Here is a 5,743-nt window from a genome sequence, read left to right on the forward strand (position 1 = left end):
TCACTCTCGTCAAAATTCCCTGCAAATGGTGACAACACCTGGCAGGGAAGCAAGATGTTATGAAGGATGGTTTCACCACACTGTTGTGGCACAGAGTTGAGTAATCGTACATTCCCCATTGCTGCCTGCGTGGGTTTTCAAACCCTTCTAAATTAGTGAAATCAGACGGTCGTTGAAAGAGGTTCACACCAGAGTGTTGTTTCACAGAGTTGACTATATGGCAACTTGTCTCATAGTTAACCGATCATAAGTTTTCCATCACTTCCAAATTAGTGAAACCGAAAGTTTGTTGAAAGATGGTTCCGCACACTCTGCTTTCACAGATTTGAGTGTAAGGCACTTTCTGCATAGGCCGCAACCTGGTTTTCACACGTCTAGCTTCGAGAAACCACATGTTAGGTGAAAGGTTTCCCCACCGTCTTCTTCCATAGAGTTGAGTATAAAACTCTCAGATAAGCTGTGGTTTCACAGAGATGAGTGTACGGCACTTTCATTATAAGCTCCGCATAGGTTTTCAAACAATTTCATCTGATTGGAATAAGATTTTAGTGGCAAGCTGTTTCCCCGCAGTGTTTCTTCATACAGTTTTGTAGACGGCACTTTCGTTGTTGGCCCTGCGTGGGTCTTCAAGTACTTCTAACAGTGGAAGCAGATGATAGTTTCACCACACAGTTGTTTCACAAGGTTGAGTACATGGCACTTTTGGTGTCGACTCCACGTGGGTTTTCCAACACTTCTAATGTAGTGAAATAGGATTTTGGTTGAAAGACGGTTTCCGCACAGTGTTATTTGCCAGAGTGTATGGCACTTTATACATAGACCCCGCATAAAGTTTTCAAATAGCTATAACAGAACGTAACATGAAAACATAACATAACATAACATAACATAACATAACATAACATAACATGACGTAACTGTAACATAACGTAACTCAGACATAACATAATAACTCTAACATGGTGGTTGAAGGACGGTTTCTCCACAAAAGGGTGTCCCAACGTGCAGGGACTTGACAGAGTACATGGCACTTTCTGCATAAGCCCCCACGGAGTTCTTCAAACACTTCTAACCAGGTGAAACAGGATATCAGTTGAAAGAAGGTTTCTGCACAGTGTTCTTTTCACAGTGGCTGGTGTGTGTAACCTTCCCCCTCGATCCCCACATAGGTCTTCAAACACTTCCAACTGAGCGAAACGAGCTGTTAGTTAAAAGATGATTTTTCCCCACTGTGTTCTTTCACACAGTTGACTCTAGTACACTTTGTAGGCCGTGCATATGTTTTCAAACAGTTCTCAGTGAGACGAGATGCCAGTTGAAAGATGGTTTCTTCCCAGTACTCTCTCACAACGTCACTTTCCCCATCGATCCCCGCATGGGGTTTCCAACACTTCTGACTTAGTGAAAGAGAACGTTGAAAGACGTTTTCCCCACAGTGTTCTTTCATAGAGTGGGAGGCCCTTTCAGTCTGGACCACACAGGAGCTTTCAGACACTTCCAATTTAGTTGAATCAAATGTCACTTGAAAGGTGGTTTCCCCAAAGCCCGGTTGGACAGAGCTGCGTATATATGACCCTTTCCACATCATTCCCTCCATAGGTTTTCAAACATGTTTCTATGGTAGCGACACAAGGTGTTAGTTGAAAGATGGTTTCGCCAAAGTGCAGCTTGACAGAGTTGAGTATATGGCACTTTCTGCATTCATCCCGGCGTAGTTTTGCAAATGCTTCTAACGTCCTAAATCAGGTGGTCACAAGACCTTTTACCCAGAGTGCTCTTTCACACAGTTGACTATATGGCACTTTGTAGGTTTTCAGACAGTTCACAGTGAAACCAGATGTTAGTCGCAAGATTGTTTCCCTACAGCGTCGTTTCACAGAATGGAGTACACGGCCCTTGCGCATAGGCCCTGCAGAAGTTTTCCAACCCTTTTAACTTGGCGACAGCAGATGTGAGTTGGAAGACCGTTTCTCCCCACAGTACGATTTGGCTGTGTCGAGTATACGTCACTTTTCTCATGGTTCCTAGGAGAGTGTTTGAAACACTTCTAACACGGTGAAACAAGATGTTAGTTGAAAGGTGGTTTCCCCAAAAGCTGCTTGACACACTTGAGCATAGGGCACTTTCCGCATAAGCCCCCATAGGTTTTCACATACTTCCAACAAGTGAACCCAGATGCCCTTTGGCTGTGGGGTGAAGCCTGTGGCTTCACCACAGTGAGTTTTACAGAGTTGAGCCTATAGCACTTCCCGCGTAGTACCGGCATAGGTTTGCAAACACTTCTGAGTGGAACAAGAAGAGGTTAATTGAAACGTGGAAACCCCACAGTGTTGTTTCAGAGTTGACTATGTGGCACTTTTGACGCCGGCCCTGCACGGGTGTTCAAATACTTCCAACCTCGTGAAGAGAGACGTTATTGGAAACATGGCTTCCCCACAGTGACTCACAGAGGTGACTGTATGACACTTTTGGTGTAGTCTCCGCCCGGTTTTCAAAGACTTCTAACTTAGTGAAATATGTTAGTTGGAAGATGGTTCCCCAAGCTCTTGTGTCACAGAGCTGAGTACCTGGCACTTTCCGCCTAGACCCCGAATAGTTTTCAAACCGTTTTCAATTCGTGAGGCCAGATGTTAGCTGAAAGATCGTTTCAGCACACTGTTGTTTCCCACAGTTGAGTATGTGGCACTTAGCCGTTAGGCTTCTCCTAGGTTTTCAAACCCTCCTATCTCAGCGAACCCAGACGGTAGTTGAAAGGCGGCTTCCCCACAGTGTAGTTTCCCAGAGGTGAGTGTATGGCACCATCCTGCTACGCCCTGCGTGCGTTTTCAAACACTTGTTACTGAGTGCAACCAGATCTCAGCAGAAAGATGCTTCCCAGATAGACTTGTGTCCCGAGGTGAGTATGAGACACTTTCGGCGTAGGCCCCGCGTGGTTTTCAAACACCTCTAACTTAGTGAAGCGAGAGATGAGTTGGAGGATGGGTTCCACACAGTGGTCTATCTCAGAGTTGCCTATATGGCCCTTTCCGCACAGATCCCGCATAGCTGTGAAGCCATTTTAACTTAGTGAAACTAGATGATAGTTGAAACAACGTTGCCCCACAAGCTTTTCGCAAGGTGATGGCACTTTCCGTGTAGGCTTCACATAGGTTTCCAAACACGTTTCACTTAGTGAGACCCGGGGTAGACCGTGAACGACGGTTTCCTCCCAATGTTCTTTCCCAGAAAGGAGTGTACGGCACTCTCCACTTCGGCCCCGCATGTGTTTTTCAACGCTTGTAATTTAGTGTAACCAGACGTTCAGTGAAAGGTTGTTTCCCCAAGTGTTTGTATCCCTGAGGTGAGTGTCTAGCGCTTTCCCTGTACGCCCCGCATAGGGTTTCAAACTCTTCTAATTTTGTGAAACGAGATCTTTCTTAACGACGGTTTTGCCACACTGTTTTTTTTCACAGAGTTACATACAAGGCACTTTCCGCATAAGCCCTCCATGGGTTTTCCAACATTTATAACGTAGTGAACAAGGTGTGAGCTGAAAGAGTGAAACACTTGTAACTTAGTGACACATGATGACAGTGGAAAAACGCTTTCTCCACAGGATTCTTTCACAGTGGCTGCTATATGTCACCTTCCACGTCGTTTCCAGCATACATTTTCTAAGTTTTCTACGTCAAACAGGATGTTAGTTGGAGGATGGTTTCCTCACTTTGTTGTTTGGCAGAATTGAGTATACGGCCCTGTCGTTATCGGCCCCGCGTGCTTTTTCACGCATTTTTGACTTAGTGATACAAGATGTTAGTTGAGAGATGGTTTGTCCACGGTATTCTCTCACAGGGTCGTGTGTATGTCCCTTTCCTCGTTGTTCCCTGCCTGGCTTGTCAAACCCTTCTAACGTAGGGATACAAGATGTAAGTTGAAAGATGGTTTTCGCCAAGTGCACTTCGACAGAGTTGAGCGTACGGTTCTGTCGGCACATGACCCGCATAGATTGTCCACCACTTCTAATGTAGTGAAGCGATGTGTTACTTGAAAGAGAGTTTCTTCGCTTTGTCGTTTCATAGGTTCTTTGTCACTTGCCGCGTAGACCCTGCCTAAGTTTTCAAACGGTGGTGACTGACTGAAATCAGGTGCTAGTTGAAAGATGTTTTCAGCACAGTGTGTTTTCCCAGAGTTGAGCATCTCGCACTTCCCGTCTAGTCCGTGCTTAGATTTCCAGACTCTTCTATCTTGGTGGAACAAGAAGTTACTTGCAAGGTGGTTTGTCCAGAGTACTCTCTCACAGCGTCGACTATGGGTCACTTTGCGCATCGTTCCCCGCATAGGTTTTGAAACGCTTCTAATGTAGGGATGGAAGCTGTTAGTTGGAAAGATGGTTGCCACAAAGGGCAGTTTGACATTATGAGCCGTGCCTAGGTTTTCAGTGAGTTCTCACTCGGTGAAACCAGATGGCAGTTGGAAGATTGTTGCACCGCAACGTTGTTTCACAGAGTGGAGTATATGACACTATCCGCCTAGGCCCCGCGTGTGTATCCAAACATTGCACACTTCGTGAAAGACGCTCTAAGGTGAAAGAGTATTTCCCCCGAGTGTTTCAGAGTGGAGTATAGGGAACTTGCCACGTAGATCGTGCATAGGTTTTCAAACATTTTAACTTTGTGAAACCAGATGGTAGGCGAAAGATTCCTTCTCCACCCTGTTGGTTCACAGAGTTGTGTATATGACACTATCCTCCTAAGCCGCGCAAGGGTTTTCAAAGGCGTCTCCCTTAGTGACACAAGTTGTCACTTGAAAGATGGTTTGTCCACAGTAGTCTCTCACAGGGTCGATTAAAGGTCATTTTCCGCATCATTCCCCGCATAGGTTTGCAAACACTTCTACCTTCGTGAAGGAAGATGGTAGTGGAAATTTGGTTGTTGCAGGCTGTAGGGTGACAGGTTTGAGTAGTTGGCACTATTGGCCTAGGCTCCGCGTAGCTATTCAAAGACTTCTAACCTTGTGAAACGGGATGCTACTTGAAAGACGCTTTCTCCCCCTGTTGTTTCACAGAGATGAGTATACGACCCTTGTCCTGTAGGCCTTGCATAGGTGTTCCAATGAGTTCTCACTTAGCGAAATCAAATGTTACTTGAAAGAATGTTCCACCCACAGTTATTTTCAGAGAATGCAGCCTATGGCACTATCTGCCTAGGCCCCACATGTGCATTGCAACGTTTGTAGCTTGGTGAAAGGAAGCTTTAGGGGAAAGATTTCCCTTCCCCACAGTGCTGTTTTACAGAGTGGAATATATGGCACGTTGCCTGTAGACCCGCCGTTCCTTTTCCACCAATTCTGAGATCAGATGCTAGAGGGACGACGCCTTCGCCACAGTGCTGTTTCACAAAGTTGAGGACAAGGCACTTTCCTCATAGAGTTCGCATAACGTTTCAAACCCTTCTCACCACACGACAAGGTGACAGAACGATAACCTCCCCGGCCTTTCATAGAGTTGCGTCTACTGCACTCTCTGAGTAGGTTTTCCAATAGTTCTCACTGGGTGAAATCCGATGTTAGTTGAGGGAATGTTTCACCCAGCATATTTCACAGAAGGTAGTAAATGGCACTATCGGCCTGGGCCCCGCACGTGTGTTCAAACATTTGTAGCTCTAGTGGAAGCAGGTTTCAGGTGAAACGTGGCTTCACCACAGTGTTGTTTCAACAGTTGCGCATATGGCACGTTCCATGGAAGTCATGCTTAGGTGTTGAAATT

This window comes from Panthera pardus, unplaced genomic scaffold (assembly GCF_024362965.1).
Source record: "Panthera pardus isolate Hobbes unplaced genomic scaffold, ASM2436296v1 HiC_scaffold_239, whole genome shotgun sequence".
Taxonomy (NCBI): Eukaryota; Metazoa; Chordata; class Mammalia; order Carnivora; family Felidae; genus Panthera; species Panthera pardus.